Source organism: Pseudochaenichthys georgianus, chromosome 1 (assembly GCF_902827115.2).
Source record: "Pseudochaenichthys georgianus chromosome 1, fPseGeo1.2, whole genome shotgun sequence".
In the NCBI taxonomy this organism is placed as follows: Eukaryota; Metazoa; Chordata; class Actinopteri; order Perciformes; family Channichthyidae; genus Pseudochaenichthys; species Pseudochaenichthys georgianus.
In genome coordinates, this window is record NC_047503.1 from 3461479 (window position 1) to 3482879 (window position 21401).

Consider the following 21401-nt stretch of genomic DNA (forward strand, 5'->3'; position numbering starts at 1 on the left):
TTAAAACAAATAGTCAATAAAGACAAACACATTTCTTTGAACAACATTAATTTATTTTTCTCAACAAAAAAAACAATATTTACAACCACCACACATCCAGATGAGCTTTTGGTTTTTCCATCATGCAGTCTAAACTATGCCAGGAGAATTGACAAATACATTGAAAATAAAGAAATAGAATAAATACAAAATGTGTGTGATGTATACATTATTGTGTTAGAACCATAGACTGTCGTTAGAACACAGCAAGGAAGCTTAAAGGAAACAATTCTCCCGACAAAAATAAAGGTTTATTGTGCCAAATGGCAAAGAAAGGATTATTTTTGTAACCATTATATTTCATAGTAAACAATAAAAAAAAAAAATCAAAATCCTAGCAGAAAAAATAAATGTTCTTTCAAATCCATTATTTAAATAGTAATCTGCTAATATGAAAGGGCACTTTGATGCAAAAAAAGCAATGGCATTGCTTAGTAAAACAGGCAGATATGACATCTCAACAGTGTGACCTTTCTTTTTTTTTATGGATCAAATGTTTTCAATCACACACATTTAGTAAATTACAATGTACAATCACAACACAAATTACAAAAAGTACAGAAAAACAAACAATAACAACAATCAGACAAGAGGACAAAACTAAGGAAACAAATCATTTAAATTAAATTAAAATAAATAAACCCTCCCACCCCCAATTCCAGGACCTCTCAGGACCAATGACTGTAAACAAATATATCGGTTAAGATAGCTAGATCCGCTCCTTCAATTTTTCAGCTGTCGACACCCATAAACCGATATTGGACTCCTTAACTCCAATCTCATTGGACAGTTCCATGTAGACTACGTCAAGAAATGTTTGTAACCAGCAGGTCACTGAGAGCTTGTCGGGTTGTTTCCACCTCATAGCAACCAATTTCTTGGCAGCCGTAAGGCCAGCATAGAGAGGTCTTTTCTGGTACCCAGTAGCCGGCAGCAGAGATAAGTCATTTAAAAGAAAAACAGACACAGATACAGGTACAGTCAAAGAAAATATGTCGGACAACTTAGAGGAGACCCCATTCCAAAAGCGAGCAACAGGCGGGCATTCCCAGAACATATGGAGAAATGTACCAGGAGCCCCCATGGAGCACAGGGTACACCGAGCATCTGCCAGAAGACCCATCATATGCAGCCGTCTGGGTGTCAGGTAAGTTCTATGCGCATAGTTCAGGTGGATTTGTTGGTGGTCGAGATTGCGAGACGCCTGCCGAATGTTAGCCCAGACTGAATCCCAGTTCAAATCAGGTCTCAATTCTGGGACATCCTTCCTCCACAGTCTATCTAAGGGAAGGTCACCATAAGAGGACTCAAGTAGGTGAGTATAAAACATAGAGACAAAGCCCCTGGATGTTCTTCTATCAGTGATGAGTATGTGGAATGGATGCCGTGCTAGTTGTTGATCCCACGGGACCCCATAAGCCTTAAGGGCTGTCCAATGCTGTAGATAAAAAAAGAAAGAGGTGCATGGAAGGTCATAAGAGCCTTTAAGATCCTGAAAAGAGCGGAGACCACTGTCACTGTAAATATCTCCCAAGGTGTGAAGACCCTTCCTCCCCCATTGGGAATCATTAATAGGCCTCCGCCCTATGAGTAATCGGTTGTTATTAAATATTGGCGAATTGAGATGCCAGGGGCATTGAATTGCGCATAATTTCTGTGCATTTCGCCAAGTCTGAATTACATGAGTAATCAGAGGGCCGAACATATGCTGACATTGTTTGATAGATATGTTTGTGTAAATGATGTCCTGAAGTCTCCATGGGGAGACTAACTTCTCTTCTAAAGCCCGCCATGAAACCACAGCTTGGGGGTCAAATTCCTCTATTACACTAGACGAGTTGTAGACGTTGAGGGGTTCCGCATAAAAATCAGTATATCATCCGCGTACAGGGCAATGTGATGAAGCGAGCCTTGGATAGAAATGGGGATAATATCCTGTGATTGTCTAATAAATTGGGCCAGTGGCTCGAGCGAGAGGGCGAAGAGCCCTGTACTCAAGGGGCAGCCCTGTCTGGATGACCTTGCTTAAAAAAAAGCGACGAGATCGTTTTGCCTGTACTTTTGGTCATATGGATGAACCCCTTACCTAATCCAATAGACTCTAGAACAGCCCATAGGTATGACCATTCTAGCCTATCAAAAGCCTTCATAGCATCCAGAGATAATACAGCCGCTGGTGTTTTATCATCTTTGCTAGCGTCAATGATGTGCAGCAATCGCCTGAGATTGTCCGAGGCTAGGCGACCTTTCATGAAACCAGTTTGGTCACAGTGAACTAGAGATGTCATAAAGTTCTGTAGGCGACGAGCCAGGACCTTCGCGTACATTTTAAGATCGGCACCAAGTAGGCTTAAGGGCCTGTAGCTGCTACAATCAGATGGATCTTTATCCTTTTTTAGAAGTAAAGAGATAAGTGCTGTATTAACATCTCTGGCAAAACTACCCCGTTCTATTGAAAATTCAATCATGGAAAGCAACAGCGGGCCCAAAAGGTCCCAGAAGGTCAAATAGAGCTCTGGGGGGATGCCGTCCCACCAAGGCGCTTTACCCTTTTGCATGTCGAGGACCACTGCTTTAAGTTCCTCCAAGATAATAGCCTCAGCCAATTGTTTGGAATCATCCTCTGTTAGCCTGCTCTACTCAGCCAACCCGATACCGGGGGGAAAAATGCATCAGCTGCAGGACTGTATGCAGAAGTATTATTTTAAGCAACACATTATGTTGACGAAACACTCGAGACAAATGTAATTAAAAGTCAGATCCACTCGTGTCTTAGACGTGAACGCGCTCTCAGCTGGAGAGAGAAACCCTGGCTTGATTTACGGAGTTGATAACCAGCGTCGTAGGACCGCTTAGCGAGATCTCGTTTGTTAGTTTGTTGTTGTTAGTTTGTTTGTTACTCAAACATATCCAGGGTCTGTTGAACTGGCTTCGTAGTACAGGGCACAGGTGGCTAGCAGCGCTAAGGTCAAAGACACAGACATTATACATTATATTTGTATTTTACCAGGATGCAGTGACACCAATATTTACATATTTACATTTACTATCTACAGCACCCGCCGCCCCTGACATCCCCCACTCCCCCCGTTGACAATTTACTAGCGGTACCGAAGTGGGCCGGTCGAGAGTCCCGGGATGATTTTTAGTCCCATTCCACCACTGGCTACATGACCTATGATCGCCCATATTGACGCACCTCATTCCTAAACTTCTAACAGATACAACATAAACCGATCCTTCAGCCTCATATGAGCTCTCAGACACGTTCAAAATTAAACTGTCATCGCTGTCTGAGCTTGCTGCTGTGTGCGCCATCGTGCGTTTACATGCAGAAGCTGGTATCTTGAACGGTGCAGCTGGAGCGCTGTGCCCGCAATGACGTCACCCATCATTTGGCGGGACTTGAAGAATCCGCGAGAAGATCCAGAAAATTGTCAACATTGAAGGCAGATTAATGGTTATCAAAGTACAAATATCCAAAATCAGTTCAGTAACGGTTTTCCAGGGGACAATATTTACTCAAATTGATGGGTTTGGATGATGGGGGAAAACCATGTCACAGGCTCTTTAAAGAGAAAAAGACAGAGGGCCCAAAAAGGTGGTTATGTCATAGCCGAGAATAATGTTTTAGTTCTGTACATTAGAGGTCATGAACGTTTGTTACATAAGCCTGAGAGGGTGTGTCTTAGGTTTTCTGCCCGGTTTTTGGCTTTAAAACACTGGGTGAGAGAGGAACAGACTCAGAGCTGGGTTTTTGCTCTCGGTAAGGTTCTCTCTAACTTGGGTTTTTGCTCTCGGTAAGGTTCTCTCTAACTTGGTAACTATTGCTCAAATCTCTGTGTATTGAATGCTGAGGGAATGGTTTAGATGAAAGTTTTGAACGGGATGTTTTAAACCTACCATTCTTAAATGTGTTGGGATTCTTAACACTAGACCCGCCAGAGGTCGCTGTATACCTAAAACCGCCAACGGGTAACATTTACCCGCTATTGATTTTCAAGGTACAATGTTCTTTTATTTATCATACAGAACCTTTTAGTCCCTCCCTAGTTACGGCACACTCACATACACACCTTTGATGTATTTGATCAATCAATTGTCAAGTCAAAAACAAACAGGCCTTTTCTCACGGTTGCTGGGTCATTTCACATTTTATTCTGAGAGAGACAGGCTAAATGAGGAGACAGAAACATTTGACTGTGGAGGAGGTTCATGAGCTAATCTTTAACCGTGTTATGGAGGAAAAATCAACCGATGAGGAGGATTCAGGGTCAGAAGAGGAGGAACTCATGAAGAGGTGATCGATGTCAGTTACAGACCAAATTCTTCCTCTGAAGAAGCCCCCACATCGCCTGCTTCTGAAATGGAAGAAGGTTTTGAAATGGAGGAAAATGAATATGAAGAGGTAGAATCAGAAATGGAAGAAGTGTCAGAAGTGGAGGACCGCACTTATTTTGAGGAAGTGGAAGAATCCACTGATGAGGAAGAATCTGAGGAAGAGGACCCAGCTGAGATGGAAGAATATTTCCATTCTAAGGATGAAAAAATGATCTGGTCTTCCATCCCTCCCTGTGACGGACATCGCATGGTAACAGCAGAGAAAGCAGAAAGAGAGACAAGCCGCCAGGGTCCAACCCTGTATGCAAGGTCTCGTATCGAGGACATCAAGTCCGCTTTTTATCTGTTTCTGCCCAAGGCCATCGAAGAGTCAGTGCTGAACATGACTAACAAGGAGGGGCAGCGTGTTTATGGGAAACAATGGAGAAAGATGGATCAAATGGACCTGCGTGGGTTTGTTGGTTCTAGTGTACCGATCCAGCAAAGAGGCTACAGCAAGTCTATGGAATGCAGAGTCTGGTAGGGCAATTTTCCGTGCTACCATGACACTTAAAATGTTTCATAAAATCTCCAGAGTCATAAGATTTGATGACAAAGACACAAGAAAAGATCGCCGGGCACGAGACAAACTTGCTCCAATTCGAGACGTTTGGGACACCTGGGTGTCTCTCTTGCCAATGATGTACAATCCAGGCACTAATGTGACTGTCGATGAGCGCCTGGTCCCATTCAGAGGTCGCTGTCCATTCAAACAGTAGATCCCAAGCAAACCAGGGAAATATGGGATCAAAATATGGGCAGCATGCGATGCCAGGTCAAGCTACGCATGGAATATGCAGATATACACTGGCAAACCTGCTGGTGGGACGTCAGAAAGAAATCAGGGCATGCGAGTTGTCCTTGACATGACAGAAGGCCTCCAGGGAAAAACGATAACCTGTGACAACTTCTTTACTTCACATGCCCTTGGCCTGGCGCTGCCGAAAAGAAAGCTGCTCATGGTGGGAACAGTAAGGAGAAATAAACGTGAGCTTCCCCCTGCACTGGTGTCAAAAGCGGACAGGGCTCGTTTCTCATCAAAGTTTGCTTTCACCGAGACCCATGCTCTCTCTGGTGTCCTATCTCCCCCCATGCTCTCTCTGGTGTCCTATCTCCCCAAAAAACAGAGAAATGTTCTTCTGATGAGCACTCTGCATCGGGATGCAGCTGTGAGCGACAGGGATGACAAAAAGCCCCAAATCATCGAAGATTACAATCACAACAAAGGGGGTGTCGATAACCTTGACAAGGTATTTCACATTTATTATTCATAATGTTAATACTATTATTTATGGGAAGGATAATGCATTGAATTTGTGTGTAGGAAATAAACATACATTTCTGAATATGTTTTGGTTTGTTTATTTTGTCCAGTGTGTACACGTGCAAAAGAATGACAGCCCGTTGGCCCCTAGTTGTCTTCTTCAACATTCTCGACGTGTCTGCATACAATTCCTTTGTCCTGTGGTCTGAGATCAACCAGCCTGGAATCAGGGCAAGTGCAACAAGAGGAGGCTGTTCATGGAGGAGCTTGGACGACAACTTGTGATACCTCACATCCAGCGACGCAAGGTCAGCATTAAGCTTCATTTCTGTTGCTCTTCCTTCTGTAGTGTCCTCACAATTTGAACTTTTTGTATTTGCACTGTGATTTATTATAATAACCTTTGACTTGACTTGACAGGTTCTTCCCCGCACGCCAGCCGCTGCCAGTTTGGTTATGGAGGTCCAGCAGTTCTGCTCCAGCTCTACCTCTGCAGCAGCTACCCGTCACCCAGCTCCCGCTCGCCCAGCTCCCCCTCCTGACCCATCACCCAAAAGGAGCAGGTGCAAATTCTGCCCTCGCCAGATTGATGTCAAAACGAAGAAAATTTGCCAAAGATGCAATGCATACATCTGCAAAGATCACACCATTGTTACCTGCCCTGCATGCAACTGAGGGCACATTAAATGTGTAACACAGAAATGTGTGAGGTTTCCACTTTAAATTCTTGAAATAACAGTCGAGCAAGACGGGGTCAAAAATGACCCCAGAGGGTACAAGATGTGATTATGTGTTGTCATTAAAAAAATATAAATTATTCAAAAAGGGTATCCTTACTAAACTTTGACATATACCAGTCTGTGATAAGACAAATAGTCACAATACGATATGTTCAAATTATTAAATAGTTTCATTTATTTTTTAACTCAGAAAACGGTAAAATTTCATATAAAAAAGGTCTTTTGGCCCTAAATTCCAAAACAAAGGGAAAATGTGTGGTAATGTGTTGGACTGAAGCAAAACTAAAGGTGTAACACAAAATTGATTGACATTTCATACTTTATGCTTGAAATAACAGTCAAGCAAGACGGGGTCAAAAATGACCCCAGAGGGCACAAGGTGTGTTGTCATTAAAAAAATATAAATGTTTCAAAAAGGGCATCCTTACTAAACTTTGACATATATCAGTCTCTGATAAGACAAATAGTCACAATACAATATGATCAAATTAATTTCAATTTTTTTTTTTTATCAGAAAATGGTATAATTTCATATAAATTAGGGTCTATCGGCCCTAAATTCCAAAACAAAATTGATTCACATGTAATACTTTATGCGTTAAATATCAGACAAGCCAGATGGGGTCATTTTTGACCCCAGAGGGCACAAGGTGCATGGTAATCGGGAGGACATTACGAGGGTTAAACACATTAGTTTAAATACCTCTATTGATATAAATCACCAAATATCACACTGGACTCAGTTTTAGAAATAGAGATCTCAATTATTTACTGTATACTTGTGAACAAACAGGAAATACACAGTCAGAATGTACCTTCAATAATGTCTGATTAATAATCCCTTTAACTGGAAATTATTAATCATATCAAAATAGTATAAGGTCACCTTTGAATACAATTTCACACTTAACTCAGTGGGCCCACACTCACTCAGCACACACACACACAAGCCGGCAAATAAAATGAAATAAAACCCCTCACGTTGCAGGCCTGATGTGATGCTTGAGAGCGTTGAAAGTCAAAACTATGTGTCTTCTTCACTCAAATGAGCAATAAAACCAGAGCAATACCTTACATCTTCAACTCCAAACTGCAGCTGTACCGATCCCTCAGCCTCAGATGGCGATCAACGGTGGCGGGAAGGTGTCCAGCGACGGCGTGCTCTCTCATATTGTCCAAAACTCCTCACTGTCACCAACTTGCAGCAAAACTGATAAAGATCTTCCGGGTTCTCATGCCGAAAAACCCCGATCTGAAGCCAATAACGCCAGCTGACTTAGCTATAACGTGGCTAAGAGTCCATTCACTGTATTAATGAATGCAAACACTCAGTTGCTAACAAGCTCATATCACGTGGATAACTCTGGGACAAACTTGGAGTAGAAAGGTAATCAGTTCCTTGCAGACAGCATGTAGAAAATAATTCATATGAAGACTGTTGAGTTGATAATCTATCAATGGGTTCCAGAGAAACGGTAAGAACGCCCATTTCCACCCAAATCAAAGTTTTTTTTGCTAAACCTCTCTAAAAATGTTAAATGTCACTTTTTTGCATCAATCTTGATACAGGGTGCTTATTATATGTTGTACTTTGGATTCCTAAAGCTTTTAGTCTACTTTACCATCATCCGATTGTAGCCGGCGCTACTGTTTTCTGGATTAGCTGTCAGATCATTTTTTCACGTAGCTGGGCCGCCACTGCCCCTTTAAGACACAACCTCCCTGGCCCTTCCATATAAGGAAAATGCAGCAGCTGTACGTAGTTCAGCATCTCCTGCTACACTTTAAATGCCCACTGACACCCCACCCAAATCAGCTGTGACTATTACGAGTGTTCTTGTTCTGGTCATCGTTGTCTGGCTGATAGGCGGGTATTCCCCGTATACGAGGTATGTGAAGCTGCTGTTAGGACTTGTAACATTCAGTGTACCGCTAAATCGTTAACATGTGGCCTGTAAACTACAGGCTTCTTGACAGCCCCAGCAGAGACTGTGTAGAGAATCACCATTGCGGAGGTGTCCAGTGAGGTGATATTTGAGTGGGTGCGTTTGCATCAGAGGTAGGAGATTAATTGTATGTACATTGAAGGACATTCATATAAGTCTTTATACCATTTCAAATCTCCTTTCTCCGTGGTCTGCTGCGTTTGACACTGTTTTGACCACAGCATATTACTAGACCGACTGGAAAACTGGGTGGGACTTTCGGAAACAGTTCTAAATTGGTTTGAATCCTACTTAAAGGACAGAAACAACTTTGTTTCTGTAGGTAAATACACATCTGAGTTGACAAATATGACATGTGGGGTTCCTCAAGGCTCCATCTTGGGGCCTCTTCTCTTTAACGTCTACATGCTACCACTGGCTCAGATAATGAAGAACAACAAAATAAGTTACCATAGCTATGCAGATGACACACAAATGTACGTAACATTTTCACCAGGAGACTATGCTCCAATTCAAACACTGAGTAAGTGCATTGAACAAATCAATGACTGGATGTGTCAGAACTTTCTCCAATTAAACAAAGATAAAACTGAGGTAATGGTTTTTGGAGCCAAGGCAGAATGTTTAAAAGTTAGCGCTGAGCTTCAGTCTGCAATGTTCAAAACAACAGATAAAGCCAGAACATGGTAAAGCAGCGTTCAGTTTAGGGGTGCAACAACTAATCGACTTAATCGATTAAAATCGATTACCAAATTAGTTGCCAACTAATTCAGTCGTCGATTCGTTGGTGACGTCATCACGTGTGTTTTACGCCCCGTTAAGCTCTAACTTTATTGGTCTTTTTATCGGTACTGGAGACATTTAAAAAATATATGTCATGTATTATTGCTACGAAGACATATCGCAGTCTTAGTGTGGCCAACTCGTTTCTAATATGCAAAAAGACAAACAAATGCGTCTATGATGTATTTTCGATCTTTCTCTCCCCCGCCTGCTTGCGGGGGCGGGGCAGTTTACACACGGGCAGCTGCAACATGCAGCAACACACACACGTGGGAGATGGCGGAGAGAACGCGCTCCGAGGTGGTTAAACCTTACCCGTCTCGATGTGGAGAATGCTCGTTACCAAAAGTGGAATAAGAGTTTAGCATGTAAGGGCGGTAACACGAGCTATTTGTCTAAACATTTAGCAAAAGTGCTCCACATCTAGACGGAGGAATGCACCGGGTTCGACTGTCTTTCTAGTAGCTCTGTAGCCCCGTCCACGAGCAACGTTTCCAAGTCAGGTGTTATGTATGCTAGCAGCAACACACGGAGCTAACTACATTATACAAACATAATGATTAGAGGTAACAGAGCCTTCAGTGTGGCATCCCCCACCCTCTGGAACTCTCTCCCCCCCGAAATCCGCAGCGCCCCAACCCTGGACATTTTCAAAAAAGCCCTCAAAACGCACTTTTTTATCAAGGCTTTCCCCACTGTATAGTTAGTTTAATAGGTTTATTTGTCCGCTACTTCCCCCCCACCCCCTTAACCTGTCTGCCTTTTTTCCCCTACTCCCCCCCCCCCCCCCCTACCCGACTTGTAAAGCGACCTTGGGTTTCCTGAAAGGCGCTATAAAAATATTATATATTATTATTATTATTATTATTTAGTTTGTTAAAGTTTCAGCTATTCTGTTTACAGTTCTGTCATCAGATTATTTAATACGTTTTGTTAAAACACTGTTGTTTCTTTTGATGTGAAATATTATTTATTTAATTTGAATAAAAAGCAATGTTAGTTTTGTTCACAATTTAAGTTATTTCAATAATATATGTATTTTGGAATCAAGTATTCATCTTTATTGTCTTCATTGTTAGTTTCCACATGCCTAAAACAACCTCAAGCTAAATCTAAAAGTTGATGGCTAAATAAGAGCGTTTGAGAAATTGTGCAAGGCATACAGTAATAGTCCGAATAGTCGATTAATCGTTTCATTAATCGATTATCAAATTAGTCGTTTGTTGCAGCCCTAGTTCAGTTATTATGCTCCAAATATCTGGAACAAACTCCCAGAAACCTGCAGGTCCGCTGCAACTCTTACTACTTTTAAATCCAGGCTGAAGACTTTTCTTTTTGTCGCTGCTTTTAATTGAACTATTCATATCTTAGATTGCACTGTAACTTTTATCCATGTATTTTTTCTTTTAATGTTTATTTTATTAGCTTTTCTTTTTAATGACTGATTTTAAATGCCATTTCCTTAATGTCTTTCATTTTTTGTAAAGCACTTTGAATTGCCTTGTGTTGAAAAGTGCTATAGAAATTGCCTTGCCTTGCCTTGCCCATTTATTTTAGGATTAGTTTGCTACCGTTTTTGCCTTTCCTTTTCTTGATCTTAGGTTTTAGCTGTATTTTACCATGCCTACTGGCTATTTGTTGCCTAAGTATTGGTTTTCCTGACTTCTATGCGTTGCTTGTTGACTAGTTTGTTGTATTGTGTACAAACTAGTGATTTAAAGCTACAGCACCCTCCTTGTAACGACCCACCCTGTCCCACTGTCTCTGTGTTTATCCTTCTTCAGTGACGATCCTGGCCATACTGTGGAGTGGAGCATGTGGTTTGCTGGGCACTTTTTGCATGCAGATATGGGTGATTTTCAGTGAGTGTTAATTGAATACAGCTACACGTGGTGATATTGTGATTTTGGGGAAACCCTCAGCAGTTGGCCAGAAGAATCACTTTTTTTAACTGTGTGATATTATAATTCTTCTAGTTATTCTCTCCTTGTCAGAGCCAGCCTTCAATCGTGGGACTTAGGTGTGTCGACTGGGAAAGCTGGATACGTTTTAATCTGCATTTTATAATACTGAACTTTTACCTGATAATCTTTTGTAAACATTTGAACTTGAGGCCGCATCCCTGTCCATCCTTTTATTCTCATCTGCGTAACTTGTCCTAAGGGCTCGTATTGGGGAACCCAGGTTGGCGTTAAGTATCCTAACCCCCTTTTATTATCGCAGCCCCCCCCCTCCCCAGTGGGGCAGGTCACACAAGGGTAGTGTTCACTATGTAAAAAAGATTTTTTGGACGGACACTATAATTTACAGTTTTTTTACTATGTTCAATCTGAATTTTCTTTAAAATAAAAAAACATCTACATTGATTCTGACTTTTCTACATCCAACTCACAGGTTTATCATTACTTTGAGAAAAAAGATTATTAATTTTCCCCTTTTTAGAAGTGTAGTTATGGTCATTTGTTCTGGAAATATCATTTTCGAGCCTGAGACTTAAAAAACAGGCTCAGTGCTTAACAGGTTACCCAGCTAGCGGGGAACGTTCTCACAACTTTGACTAACGTTACCTACAGGTTCTAATAAGGTTTTAAAGAAACGTTTTAATCTGATGTGTTTTGGACGTTGTTGGGTAACACATTAAAGATGTTCTTTATAAAACGTTCCCTCAATATTACATGTTAACAAATGAAGAACATTCTCCAAGAAACATTCTGAAAATGTTTTCAGGAGGTTATTCTTTTTTTATAAAATGTTCTTGTGATGGCAAATATTAATACGGTCATGGTCAACATCAGATTTATTTGTCGAGCGCTTTAAAAAACTTGTTGCATTTGTTTGAAAATCTGATGTCACCATATTTTCCTTTTGAAAAAAACAAACAAGCCCGTAATTCATGATAAGCTGTAAGCAGATATTGCATGTTTGCGGTGGCATGTGTGAGTTCCCAGCTAGAAATGTTTGTTACCATTCGTTGTTCTAGGAATGTTTTCAGCGTTTTATTTTGGTTCCCAGAATGTTCTTCTGAAAGGTAGGATAACGTTCTTTAAAAACATTCTTGAAATGTTTGGTGATAACCTTCTTAAGATGTTTTTGATAACATTGTTAGAACATTATGCCCTACTGTTCTTAAAACGTTTTCAGCTGGACGTTTTAGTTTGGTCCCCAGAATGCTCTTCTGAAAGGTAGGATAACGTTAGTAGGAGCCACATTTGAAGTATTTGTCTGTTTGTTACGGTACATGTTTTTTTTTAGTCACTATAGGTGGTGGGCGTGTCATTGGATTTGTGTGGTGACGTTTGTGGTTATATCCGGTTGCTTTTACCTGCGCACTTTGTAATAGACGGAGGGGGAGTGAGCCGGAGAAGGACAATTGTTGTTGACCGCACGCACGCATACAAGAATATATGGATATCAGCGACGTGCAGTCAGGGGAGGCAGGGGAGGCAGAGCCTCACCTGTCATACTCCAATGTAACGGAAAAACAACTAAAGAAAAACTAAATAGTAATAATAATAAAATGTCTCCACTGATCTGTTTTGTAAATGTGATTTATGTATGATTCCAATCGCTTTTTATAGTCAAAATCAGCAAATTTGCCGAGCTCCGCTACAACTACGGGTAGCGATGAGAAGTGAGGCAGGGACGAGCTCTGCGTCTCGTAAGCTCACAGTAACTGGCTGGAGCGCAGGCACTAGTTTAGCGCGGGCACTTATTTTGTGAGCGCGCTCAAACCCAGTGGCGTTGCGCAATATTTCGGGGCTCCCCCGCAGGTCGGACCATGGGGCCCCGCCCCCCTCCCCTAAATCAATAATAGAGTGACATGGGATAGACATCGTGGCATCTGGCATCTGGCATCAGGCATCTTTTGTAAACAGTATAGGCCTATAGGTCAGTAGGACATTTCTGTATAATATACATCTGATTTAAACAGTAAGGTCAGTAGGAACTGTATAATAATATACATCTGATTTAAACATCATTGACAAATACAAGTGGCTGTGTATTTTTTGTAACATGAAGGTATATTGTAGAACGTTATAGCCTATCATCATTGGAGTTCACACAACGGAACGGTTCACATATATATAACATTCTGTATAAAAGAAAAGTAGCCTACAAACAAATAAAACACATCCTATAGGCTACATAGAGGATGCAATCAGGAGCTGCTTTGTAGGCCTATTATGTTATACGGGTGCGTCTCCTGGCATTCTTCTGCGCAAAGTCCTGTATAACAGTCTTTAAATCTATACTGCGTGCGCGTCGGCTCTCAATACTAAGAACTGCTAACCCAGACAGTCTCTCTTGCGACATTGTGCTCCTCAAATATGTCTTTATTAATTTAAGTTTTGAGAAAGATCTCTCAGCACTGGCAACAGTCACGGGTATAGTTAAAAACAATTTCAGTGCTGTGGCAACATCGGGGATACTTGGCAAAATGGACTGATTTTCAATGAGCAGGGTTTGTGCCAGGTCTTTGATTGTTCCACGCTCAATTTTCTTTATAGTAGGCCTAAGAGCATTACGGAGGGACAGGATCTGGAAAGGAAACTCGGCTGACAGGTCGTCTTTATACTGGCCTGATAAAGCACTTGCATACTCAGACAGATCCTTGTCTGTTGCGCGCAAAAGTTCGCGGGGAAGCAGAAAAGAAAATCGCTGTGCAACTTCGCTCATTCCAACAAATCGATTTTTGAGTTGGCCAACGACAATATCGATATTTGCGTAAAATACCGCCACTCTAAAATGCTCCCCTGGGTCTTGGAGCCGCTGGTCCTCGCAAAGCTCTGAAAAGTGCCTCTTTGTGCGCCTTGCGCGTCTGTCTTTGAAAAGACTGTGGACACCCCATGAGGATGCCAGGTCTTGCGCGTGCGCTTTTAAGCCATCAAACTCTCCTCGGAGTTGGGCAAGTGTATCGGTTGCGTTACCAAGCATTGCTGTCGCCTGTAAGAGGTCCACGTCTTTGCGCTGGAGAGCTTGGGACACAATGTTAACTGTTTCAAGGACCTTGCCCTGTATTACAGTCATTACAACAAACTCAAAGCTCTCCATGGCCTTTTTCAAGCCAGTCGCCTCGGCACGTTCCTCGCTTTTTTTGGAGAGCAAGTCTATCTTAGTTAGCGCTTGCATAATGTCAGCATAACGGAACCGCAATGATTGGACGGCGTCTTGTCTTGATGCCCATCGTGTCGGGCATAGTCTCTTCAGTGTAGGCTGGCCAGCCTTGGGCACTGAGAGGTGTGTTTCCAAAAGCTCCCATCGTTTGATGCTTCCACTAAAGAATACATATAGCCTTTCAACAGTGTCGTAGAAGTCTTTTATCTCAGGTATATTTTGGCATGCTCCTCAACTGATGGAGTGTTGGGGCGTTGGAAGGAACACTTTGAGGAACACCTGAACCCGACAACTCCGCCCTCTATGTTAGAGGCAGAGCTGGAGTATGACGGGGGATCAACACCAATCTCCCGGGGGGAGGTCACTGAGGTCGTCAAACAACTCCACAGTGGCAAAGCCCCGGGGGTGGATGAGATCCGCCCGGAAATGCTGAAGGCTCTGGGTGTTGAGGGACTGTCATGGTTGACACGTCTCATCAACGTTGCGTGGAAGTCGGAAACAGTACCGAAGGAGTGGCAGACCGGGGTGGTGGTTCCCCTTTTTAAAAAGGGGGATCAGAGGGTGTGTGCCAATTACAGAGACATCACACTACTCAGCCTCCCCGGGAAAGTTTACTCCAAGGTACTCGAAAGGAGGGTCAGGCCGATTGTCGAACCTCAGATTGAGGAGGAACAATGCGGATTCCGTCCTGGTCGTGGAACGACGGATCAGCTTTTTAACTCTCGCAAGGATCCTGGAGGGGGCCTGGGAGTACGCTTATCCGGTCTACATGTGTTTTGTAGACTTGGAGAAGGCGTATGACCGAGTTCCCAGGGAGTTACTGTGTGAGGTGCTGCGGGAGTATGGGGTGAGGGGGTCTCTACTCAGGGCCATCCAATCTCTGTACTCCCAAAGCGAGAGCTGTGTCCGGGTCCTCGGCAGTAAGTCGGACCCATTTCCGGTGAGGGTTGGCCTCCGCCAGGGCTGCGCTTTGTCACCAATCCTGTTTGTAATATACATGGATCGGATTTTGAGGCGTAGTCGTGGGGGAGGGGGTCTGCAGTTCGGTGGACTAAGGATTGCACCACTGCTTTTTGCAGATGATGTGGTTCTGATGGCTTCATCGGTCTGCGACCTTCAGCACTCACTGGATCGGTTCGCAACCGAGTGTGAAGCGGCTGGGATGAGGATCAGCACCTCCAAATCTGAGGCCATGGTTCTCAGCAGGAAACCGATGGACTGTCCACTCCAAGTAGGGAATGAGTCCTTACCCCAAGTGAAGGAGTTCAAGTATCTCGGGGTCTTGTTCTCGAGTGAGGGAACAATGGAGCGTGAGATGGGCCGGAGAATCGGAGCAGCGGGAGCGGTACTGCAGTCGCTTTACCGCACCGTTGTGACGAAAAGGGAGCTGAGCCAGAAGGCAAAGCTCTCTGTCTACCGGGCCATTTTCGTTCCTACCCTCACCTGTGGTCATGAAGGATGGGTCATGACCGAAAGAACGAGATCGCGGATACAAGCGGCCGAGATGGGTTTCCTCCGCTGGGTGGCTGGTGTCTCCCTTAGAGATAAGGTGAGAAGTTCGGTTATCAGGGAGGGACTCGGAGTTGAGCTACAGTTGGGGCTCTCTGCTGGAACTGCTACCCCCGCGACCCGACCACGGATAAGCGGGAGAAGATGGATGGATGGATATTTTGGCATGCGTCATTGAGTACAAGGTTTAAATTGTGCGCAGCACAATGAATGTACACTGCGTTGGGCTCTTTATCCCTTATGCGTTTTTGTACACCGGAGTAGACGCCACTCATATTGCTAGCCCCGTCATATCCTTGTCCGCGGCAGTTCCCAAGTAGTATCCCCTTTCTCTCCATCGATTCGAGAATTTCTCTCTCCTGCAGCAGTTTGGTCTGTGACTGCATGGAAGCCCAAACAACTTTCGTTTATTTTCACCTCCGTAGGGTTTCCATTTTCATCATTTGCTATAGTAACATATCTGAACACTTGACTCAGTTGGTCTACTTTTGAAATGTCCTGGGTAGTATCCATTATAATCGAATAGAATTCTACATTCTGTATGTCTGTAATGATTGTGTCCTACACTTTTTTCGATAGCAATGAAATTATTTCGTTTTGAGTTTGAGGACTTAGGTAGTGCACCTTCTTTTTGCTTTCAATAAGCCTTTGCAGAACTGGATCATAACGCGCCATAAGTTCTATGGTAGATAAGAAATTACCATGATCTATATCACCTATTTTCTCTCTGTGACCCCGGAAAGCAGAGTTGCGAGAGGCCAGTGTTAGTGTAACATCAGTTATTCTGGTTAGGACCTCGGTCCAAAACCCCACCTCTCTCTTAAACTCAGATGATATTTGCGCGTCAATGGTCAGATTATTTTTCCACGTATCATACACGACACATGCTGCCAAATGAGAGCGAGAGAATTCGTGTTCCTTAATCTTTTTAGAGAGAGCCTGCCAATCATTTATTCCTATTCTCCACGCATGGTGGAGGTGATGGGCAGACGGTCCGTCACCGAACAGCCAGCACTGCTCACAGTACACCCGGTCCATAGATGGCGAGTAACACAGCCACTTGCGCGGAATTCTACATCCAATTTTGGATGTTTTGTTATAGAACTCTTTTGAAAAGCACCTTCCCTTCCCATCCCTTTTGAATGGCCCTTCAGGCTTGCATGGCCCGTTATTCAGAATGTACCGTTTAACATCATCGTCTTCTAAATCTACAGGGAATTTCCCCCTATCAGTAGGGTATTCAGTCACAGAGTTGTCACTGGCCAACGTGTCCCTGGGGTGGGTGGGAGCTGCTGTCACTGTCGGGGCACGGCTAGCTGGCTGGGCAGCCTTGGCTATGTCTGAACTGGCCTCGGAGGGGGCACAGCTGACTCCTTGCTGACCTGCAAAAAGGAACGGATTATATTCCAATTCCAATGTAACCTGTAGCATACTGACTCGTACTGTTTATGGCGATTGGCGAATAAAACTTTCTATTATTCTAACCTGTCTCGAAGCGTGAGGCACGACTAGCTGGCTCGGCTGTAACGGGGCTGCTGGGGTCTGTCGGGGCACGGCTAGCTGGCTGGGCAGCCTTGGCTATGGCCTCGGAGGGGGCACAGCTGATTTCTTGCTGACCTGCAAAAATGAACGGATTAGATTCCAATTCCAATGTAACCTGTAGCATACTCTCTGGTTATGGCGAATACAACTTTCTATTATTCTAATGTCTAACCTGTCTCGAAGCGCGAGGCACGACTAGCTGGCTCGGCTGTAACGGGGCTGTCTGCCTGGACTCGGAGCTGACGGCCGGGGGCCGGTGGGGTTTGCTAGCGGTCTATCTGCAGTAACGTTAGAGTCTACGTCTACCTTTGATGCCTGCCGGAACAATGACGTTATTTTAGGTAGTTTTGCCCTCTCCTGTTCGGCTTTCGCTCTCATTTTGCTTTTCTGAGCACCGCTTGGGTAGTGGCGCTTCATTTTTCATGTTTACCTGCAACGCAACTAATGAACGTTATTTATATGAGCAATACTTCCCGCTTTGTTTTGAACGCTGCCCAGCCTGCCAATGAACATTAGTTATCAGCCGGCTAGCCCTATCGCAGGTGAGCAAATAATTATAATGATACACTGTTGTACTACTACAGGCAGCGTACACATGACGTAGCAACATAGCAGGGAGGGGGGGCCCCGCCCTCTGCGCCCTGTTCCCGCGTTACGAAATCTAAGAGGATAGCCTACAGTGGGGGCAGGGCCCCCTAATCTCCGGGGCTCCCCCGCAGTAGCCTCCGCTACGCCACTGCTCAAGCCAGTTAGGGCCCCTACACACGGCGGCGTGCGTTCCCGCTTGGCGGTGGGCGTGTCTTGAGCTTGGGGAGTTTACGCGAGCAACGCGACCAACAACCAATCACATGAATCTCTCCTGTCAATTGCATAAAAGGTTTTACATGTCACACTTTATATGATGAACATTTATGACATTAATGCCTATGGTGATATTTTACGCAACATTCCATGCTGGCTAAATACTGTATATGTCTGCTAGCTGTCCATTCAAACGAAGTACACTGGATATAAACTCCCCAAACAGGCGAAAACCTACCAGTTTCACCCACTGTCTCTGCCACCTCCCTCCATGCCTGGCTCCTCCGGTTTGTATCCCGGTCGGTGAACAGAGACTGATCATAGAGCTACGATTATTTTCTCCTCCATTTTTTGGCATATGAGGAAATGAACTGCGGTCTGGCTCTCCCAGCATACACGCGGTTTGATTGGCTAGCGCTTGTACTGGCAGATTTGCATAAACGAGATTTGATTGGCTGACGCCTCCGTCGAGGCGTCAAAAGTAGAACATTGCTCTACTTTTGCAGCGAGCACCGCGAGAAAAGCTACGCTTTGCTCCCACAATGCAGTTTGGCCAATCGTGACGTCACCCCATTCAAAGTGAATGGGCAGAAGCGTTGAAGCGGCAACGCACGCCGCCGTGTGTAGGGGCCGTTACTGTGGGGTGAGGTGAGGCACAGATGAGCTCTGCCTCACCTCAGAATGCGTCACCCCACAGAAACTGGCTGGAAAGCGGGCCCTAAGTGCATGCCTGCACCATCTCCCTGTATGTCACCAATGTAATGTTTCTAGATCCCTTTATTACATGTGTCCTCGCCATCCATAGTCTCTAAATGACTTATTTCACGTATATATGATATTTAGGCTCGCTGGTCTCATCGTACAACGGCAATGAAAAAAAGCACCAGGGGAGGCAGCCATAACCTCTGCCGCACTGAAGACGGTAGACGCAAACAACAAACTAGACTTTTGAAACTAGAGGAAGATAAGGAGGACGTTTACAAAAAAGTAATAGAGATTGTTGTCCAGAAGGATAGCATGGACTTCATCTTCAAGTCAAGGTAAGACCCCAATTGTAATGAAAATGGGATCTTACTAAGAAAGAACAATCCAATATTTAGATTTTGGGTATCCTTTTGTTGAACAGTCTGTTTAAAATGAATTGAAGCATCAGACTAAAAAAGCTTTTGAAAATAACCGAATATTTCGATTAAGATCAAAATATAATATTTGTAAATCTGATTCTGAAAGAGTCAGTGCCTCACCAGCCATGAACCTCACCGCACGTCACTGATGGATATGGAATGTTTTTGCTTTGGAAATAAAAGGTCAAATGCATACTTGTGGAAAGACTGAGTTTTTGCCCATCCACAGTGTTTTTTCTCTTGTTTATTCCCTCGCGGCACTTTGTTTGGAAGATTACTGCCGCAATAACGTTCTTTAAAAACATTCTGGAAATGTTTGGTGATAACCTTAAGATGTTTTTGATAACATTGTTAGAACATTATGCCCTACTGTTCATAAAACGTTTTCAGCGGGAAGTTTTAGTTTGGTTCCCAGAATGTTCTTCTGAAAGGTAGGATAACGTTCTCTAAAAACTCCTGGAGTGGAGTGCACCAGCTGGGCGTAATCTGGACGTAACTCTGCGTCCGACGTAGAACCGAAGGTTAAGACCGAAATAAAGTTATGACTAGTGCACCACTTAGACTTAAGCCCTGTATGCGTTGTGCCTGGGTATAACCTTTACGCCTAGTATGGAGCAGGCGTAAATCGGAAAGACAGACTAGTATCCATAGTAACGTAAAACAGGCAAGAAGGAAAATAACGATGGCAGTGCGTCTTGTTTACATGTTGTAACAACGAAAAGGCATTAAGAAGAGTCATTTGTGATCGAACAAACCCACTGGACATCTATTCAATGAGCTGATGGAGAGGTTTCGTTTCGGCAGACAAGCCCTTTTTGATTTGCGCTCTCCCCAATCTTGCAGGTGCTGCTTGCGCTCAGATTTTACTTTAATACTGTGGGAGACATGATTAATGTTCATTGCACAACGGCATGTTGGGCTATTAGATAAGTTTCCTTGGCTCTCCAGCGCCGCCTTAGGAATTATATTCACTTCCCAACACAAGAAGAAGCAGCGAAATCCTCCTGGCACCCGTGAAGATATCGGTGGTCGACTTAACCGCAATCACATAATAAACAACATATAGCCCTGTATATTTCTAATATGAACGCTGTTTTATTGCAATTGCATTTCAATAAGCTCCCATTGTGACCACATATTTTCATGAGGCCGTTTTATAGCCTATTTTATTCAAAAAACACACACAAGAACATTAGATAACAACATTTGGAGAACTATTAACATGACATTGAGATAAAAACAAGTACAACAAATATGATTAGAGAATGGTGAATGACAAATTGTCTTCTTCAGTGATTCATTGCGGATTCTTAAGAATTATAATTTTGAGTCTTGATTTCTCCTTCTCCAGCTCAATGTTGTCATGTTCCGCTCTCAGTTGTGCGGTCTCCACCTCCACACGAACGATCTCTTTCTCCACCAGTTCACGCTGTAGCTCTGTAAAATCCCTCTTTGTTTTTCGGGGTGTGGGCATCATTTTTCTCTTCTTTTGGTTTCCGTTATCCATGACTTCGTTATCCAAGTCTTAGCTTGCTCTGAATGGAGGAGTTTGAGTGTTAAATTATGTAGACGTGTGTTGCTTGGCAACAATTACTGTTTTGCGTGTATTCACGTGGACGCGCATCTTAAGACCAGGCGCAGCTACGACCGAGACTAGTCAGGCTTGGTGCACTCGGTGTAAATTCTAATCACTAAGTCGGACGTAGCTAAGCCCGACGTTAGAGTTAAGACCTACTTTTTTACGCCCAGCTGGTGCACTCCACTCCTGGTAGTCACACCCCGTTTCTCACTCTGTTACACCCATCAGCTCCATTAGTATTTGGGCCCACTTCACTCTCACCTCAGTGCCAGATCGTACTTCGCAGCATGCCAGTCTTTGCCGCATTACCTTCCAGATTGCTCTCCCGGTTTCGACCTCTTCTGCCCCTGACCAGCCTGCCTCGCCTGTTTCCTGACTCTGCCTGTCCCTGGATTATTCTGCCTTGTCTGCTGCCTGTACCTGCGTCTCCCGTCTTGCTTACTCCTGGAACCCTCGCCCGTCCCCGACCAGCCCTTTGCCTACTGTCTGCCGGTTTGTCCCCGACCAGCCCTTTGCCTACTGTCTGCCGGTTTGTCCCCGACCAGCCCTTTGCCTACTGCCTGCCGGTTTGTCCCCGAC

General features: G+C 43.9%; 1 pseudogene; it reads left to right on the plus strand.

Annotated features, from left to right (window-relative positions):
• The first annotated feature begins 1104 nt into the window (after window positions 1-1104).
• LOC117451886 (piggyBac transposable element-derived protein 4-like) lies at window positions 1105-6225 on the plus strand (annotated as a pseudogene).
• The last annotated feature ends 15176 nt before the right edge of the window (window positions 6226-21401 follow it).